We start from the raw sequence: 5,967 nt of genomic DNA on the forward strand, positions 1-5,967 counted from the left end.
CGACTGCATGTCCTTTATATTTCAATCTTTTTATTCAAGTTTTAGAATAAAAAACTAGCAGTTTTCCCAATGGGAGGAAATGTATTATCTTAAAGTGGTAGTAAACTGCTGGGGAAAAAAAACCCTGCAAGACAATGGCATAATGTGCTAGTATACACCGCATCCTGCATGGTGTTCACAGGCGCAACCCCAGATCAGTAGTAAACGGCTATCTGTCACCAGCGCCATATTCCGAGACATATCTTTCATTCTGTTACACTCTCCTTTCGGTTAATTTCAGCCTGGCAGCCATCTACCCGGCTTTCTACGTCTTCATACGCCCCAGTGAACTCAGTCACTGTCCCAGTTGTAAACTGTTACATAGTCGCCACCTCACACGCCATCAGACTTACTTCATTTTGCACCTCAGGGTGTCCAAAACACAACAGTCTGGTCCGGGGTTGATATCAAACTTTCCGCATTCTCAATGCCCGGTGCCCCGCATCCATTCTAGAACAGTTATTAGCTCATCCGTCCGATCCCTCGCAGGACAGCCCATTACTACTGTTCCCGATTAGCCCCCTAAGCAGCAACCAGTTCATTAGTCACGTCAGGATCCTTTTGAGCTACTTAGGCCTTAACCCCGGCTGTTTTCCTGGACAATCTTTAGCGTAGGAGCAACCTCATGAAAGGCGGTCCCAGATCACGTGATCAAAAAGGTGGGCAGGTGGAAATCCACCTGCTTCGCTCGATACATCCCCAATCCACAAGTGGAGATGTCACGAGCCTTCAGCAACCTTGCCCTGTAGTGTCTTATTGTACATAAAATAATAATTACCTCCCTAACCAAGTCTTTTGCGCCCTTCTCTTGGCATATCGCCCAGCAGACCAGGGCCCACCGCCCAGTTCACCAAGGCTTACCTTACAGCAGGCCAGGGCACGTTTCAGGTCTGTTTTATGTTGTTAGTCTTGTGACGTGTTTATGTGTTCTTTCATATCTCTTAGGGCGGAGGGCTCCAACCATAACTATATATATATATTTCACACAAACGCTAACTAATTAAGTAACAATATCAAATAACTAACTATATTATGGATAGTCTATGATTTAATTTATAAAAGATCTATTCAAGCATTCCTGCTCAAATCTATGACACATTACTCTATGTGTATTCTTATCTGTGAAACCACTGACCTACTGACCTTATGTCATAAACTCTGGACATGGAGAACAACTGGTACAAAAATGATGTTCACACACCTAACTATTTCAAGATCTGTCTTATGCTGAGCTAAGTGAGCTGAAAAGCGGACACAAACGGCATAAATACAGATCTTGGTTATAAAGCCAAATTAATACAATTATTCTACATATACAAAGTGGTAAATGACAGTACACTCCCTACCGCCTCCATGCCTTTGTATTGCTTAACACTATGGGGGGGGGGTGAGATATAAGATGTTGATTGATGAAAGCTTCACCTCCCTGTTAGTCCCAGAACAAACACACCATAGACACAGGCTGGAGGGGCTTGACACAGCCTGTGATTTTTCAGAACCACTCTAGATTAGGCATGGGCCAAATGACCCCCTGTTACATTTGCACCAGAACTTTCGAACATCGGGAAAGTTTGGAACTGATTGACTAACCCAATTGAAGTCTATAGGACCCAAACGGGAGAAAATAAAAAAGTGCTCATTTTGAAGGCTTATATGCAAGTAATTGGGCACACAATAATTATGGGGTCTGGGTACTGCCCAGGGAGGACAATGTATCAATGAAAAAAAAGTTTGTAAAAAAAAAGTAATTTTTAAATGAGCGGTGTTTTATTGATGCTTAAAGTGAAAGCATAAAAATGAAAAATTCCTTTCAATATAGTGACTGGGGGTCCCCTTAGTCCACCTGTAAAGTGGCACATCTGTACTATGTATTGAAGCTGCTGAAGCAATAATTGCATTTATAAAGACATAAATATACATTTTCCCTGCAAGCTTTCTTTATTTTGTATGTGATGGCTTGGGGAGCCAGTCTGTATGATGAGGCCACAATGTAAAGCACAGGAAACAAGATTAAAGATGTTTTGAATAAATTCTGGTGTCTCTACTACAGACTTTCTATTTCTGTAACAGGGTGCGGAAAAATTGTTCTTTGGGTGTTGGTGGAGCCTTCACACCATAACCCGATTGAGGTACTCTTGATGAAAGCAAGAATTGGCCTTGCTGTCAAAAATTGTAATAATATACACCCGTCAAACAGGTGCGGAAAAATAGTTCTTTGGGTGTCTATTGTGCCTTCACACCGTAACCCTATCTTGAGGGACATCAGTCAGGCAAGTCTTCAACAGGAACACAGCAGAAAGTTTCCAGATATGTTTGACCAAAGGCGAAGGCACCAAAGAAATGAACCAGGCAGTTTAAATAGCCAGAAGGGGCTGGCTGACGAGCAGGAAATCATCACCAGATGAGCTAATGTGGAACGATTGGTGCTGGCAACCCTGAGACCTAAGAAGGGAGGGCTGAGCCCAGCCCTGACAGCAGCTTCCAGTGTGGCAATGATGCTTCATGGCTTCTGAATTCAGAGCTGAGTTTCCACTCTCATGTAGGCTGTAAATGCTTGCACTACAGTGGAATAAAAACATGTTGCAGGGGCATGGCTATCAGCATTGTCTTTGTCACTACTGATTCACAAGCCTGTAGTTTATCAGTCAGCTACTGACTACCCAGTCCTGTCCACTGCTACCTCTATAGGCTGCAGCTCCTGAGAGGGGGAGCAAGTGATAAACAAATGAAGGAGGATTTGCCTCAGTCTGGAAAGGTAAAGGGAATTGTGTTCTATTTTATGAGGCTTGTGCACCACGTAGTAATTGGATTTGGTACTTGTTTATACTGTAATACAAGGACCTTTAGGTGTAATTTAAATTGTGACAGATATTAATAATACAAAATATATTTCACTCTGATCTTCCCGGGTACAGTTAGCCATCACTGGTTGAGTTTATACCACAGTTACATATATTAGCACATTCACATATAACCACAGCTACATTATTTTTTATATATGTATGGATTTATGGTATAATTATAAGAAGTCACAAGCTGTAGAGCTGCAATGCAAACTGTTGCTGGATGAGCTAGTGCCGTGACCCCAGTTTCTCTTAGATTGTTAACGTATACAGTGCCTTGAAAAAGTATTTATAACCCTTGAAATTTTCCACATTTTCACATGTTACAACCAAAAACATAAATGTATTTTATTGGGATTTTATGTGGTAGACCAACACAAAGTGGCACATAATTGTGAAGTTGAAGGAAAATGATAAATGGTTTTCAAAATTTTTAACCAATAAATGTCGGAAAAGCATGCAATGCATTTGTATTCAGCCCCCTTTACTCTGGTACCCCTAACTAAAATCTAGTGGAACCAATTGCCTTCAAAAGTCACCTATTAGTAAATAGAGTTCACCTGTGTGTAATTTAATCTCAGTATAAATAAAGCTGTTCTGTGAACACCTCAGAGGTTTGTTAGAGAACCTTAGTGAACAAACAGAATCATGAAGGACAACAAACACACCAGACAGGTCTGGAAAAAAGTTGTGGAGAAATTTAAAGCAGGGTTAGGTTGTAAAAAAATATCCCAAGCTTTGAACATCTTATGGAGCACTGTCCATCATACGAAAATGGAAAGAGTATGGCACAGCTGCGAGGCTTCCAAGACATGGCAGTCCACCTAAACTGACAGGCCGGGCAAGGAGACCATTAATCAGAAAAGTAGCCAAGAGTTCCATGGTAACTCTGGAGGAGCTGCAGCGATTCACAGTTCAGGTGGGAGAATCTGTCCACAGGACAACTATTAGTTCTGCACGCCACAAACAGGGCCGTCTTTAAGGTGGGGCAAAAGGGTCAGCTGTCCTGGGCCCTGTCATTGTTGTGGGGCCCAAAGCAGCTGCCTCATACTTGCCAACTATCCCAGTTTACATTCCCTTGTCCCTTGAAGTTTTAGTCCTGTGCTGCTACTAATGCTGCCCAGCTCTGCCCTATTGTTGTGTACAGATGACTCACCTGCAGACCCTGTGTTTACATGTAAATAAGCGGCATTCATATGTAAATAGCAGTGACATGCATATGTAAATAGCTGAGGCCAACTGCATTGATATGTAAATAAAGGCAGCATTCATAGGTATATCATGCCCCCCTGCAGTGAGGAGAAGATGTGCTGTAACCTATAGCAACCAGTGAGCAGTATTACTGTACAGCAATCTCTAGCAGCCAATTAACAAGCAGAAATGTGCTGTAACCTCTAGCAACTAATCAGTGAGCCTTAAGGAGTGCTGTAACCTCTAGCAACTGGTCAGTAAGCAGCAATGATATGCTGTAACCTCTGGCAACCAATCGCAATTGCTGCCTGATCTGATACAGTAAACTGATTTTAAGTCGAGCTGCTTTTTATTGTATGTCTCAGAGAAGGTGGAGAGCAAAATTGCATGGAGGGAGGGGGGCCCTAAGAAAATTTTTGCCCAGGATCCACTCAATATTAAAGACGGCCCTGGCCACAAAGCTGGCCCTTATGGAAGAGTGGCAAGAAGAAACCATTGTTGAAAGAAAGTCATAAAAAGTCCTGTTGCAGTTTTCAAGAAGCCATGTGGGAAATGCAGTAAACATGTTGAAGAAGGTGCTCTGGTCAGATGAGACCAAAATTGAACTTTGTGGCCTAAAAGCAAACCGCTGTGTGGCGGAAAACTAACACTGCACATCACCATAAACACACCATTCCTAACGTGAAACATAGTGGTGGCAGCATCATGTTGTGGGGATGCTTTTCTTCAACAGGGACAGGGAAGCTGGTCAGAGTTGATGGGAAGATGGATGGAGCCAAACACAGGGCACTCTTAGAATAAAACCTGTTAGAGTCTGCAGAAGACTTTAAACTGGGGCAGAGGTTCACCTTCCAGCAGGACACCGACCCTAAACATACAGCCAGAGCTACAATGGAATGGTTTAGATCAAAGCATATTCAAGTGTTAGAATGGCCCAGTCAAAGTCCAGACCTAAATCAAATTGAGAATCTGTGGCAAGACTTAAAATATTGCTGTTCACAGACACTCTCCATCCAACCTGACAGAGCTTTAGCTGATTTGCCAAGGAAAATGGGCAAAAGTGTCACTCTCTAGAAGTGCAAAGCTGGTAGAGACATCCCCGAAAAGACTTCCAGCTGTAATTGGAGCGAAAGGTGGTTCTACAAAGTATTGACTCAGGGGGGCTGAATACAAATGCACATATTTATTTGTAAAACATTTTGAAAAACATTTATCATTTTCCTTCCACTTTACAATTATGTGCCACTATGCGTTGTTCTATCACATAGAATCCCAATAAAATTAATTTACGTCTTTGGTTGTAACATGACAAAATGTGGAAAATTTCGAGGGGGAAGGAATACTTTTTTTCAAGGCACTATATGTGTTGTCTCTTAACATCATCAGATGGTTCCCCATGCACCACAACAATTTGGGTTTGCTGAAACTATTAAGTATTGTCAGTACCAAGGTCATGGATCAATGGCAATGACCACTGCTACAGTAGCCTAATACAAAGCAAATAACATTATTAGGAGACCTGTGTTATATAAAAAATAGTAGGACTAGATATTGCCACCTTTTGAACATGTAGTTCAACCATGAGTTTTCTCAAACTGGGAATAAGTTTCAAAATATTGATTGACTGCTGTGATGACCCAATAGTTTACTAGGCAAGCCAAATAATAAAGTTCAGTGACCCATTTTGATCACAGCCACATTTCTATCTGGCTTGAAGGGATCCTGTTTTTGCATATAAGCATTGGTCTGAACATCATATTACTCAGGGTAGCCACCTACTGAAAAATGGGTGCATCTTGGGAAACAGTTGTGTGAATCTTGGGTTAAAACACTGATAAATAGAGCCCCTAATGAGCGTTCGTGTTAGGATGTACAATTAATGACAACAATTAAG

Source organism: Lithobates pipiens, unplaced genomic scaffold (genome assembly GCF_037356315.1).
Source record: "Lithobates pipiens isolate NorthernLeopardFrog02 unplaced genomic scaffold, aLitPip1_a1.2 Scaffold_25, whole genome shotgun sequence".
NCBI classification, from domain to species: Eukaryota; Metazoa; Chordata; class Amphibia; order Anura; family Ranidae; genus Lithobates; species Lithobates pipiens.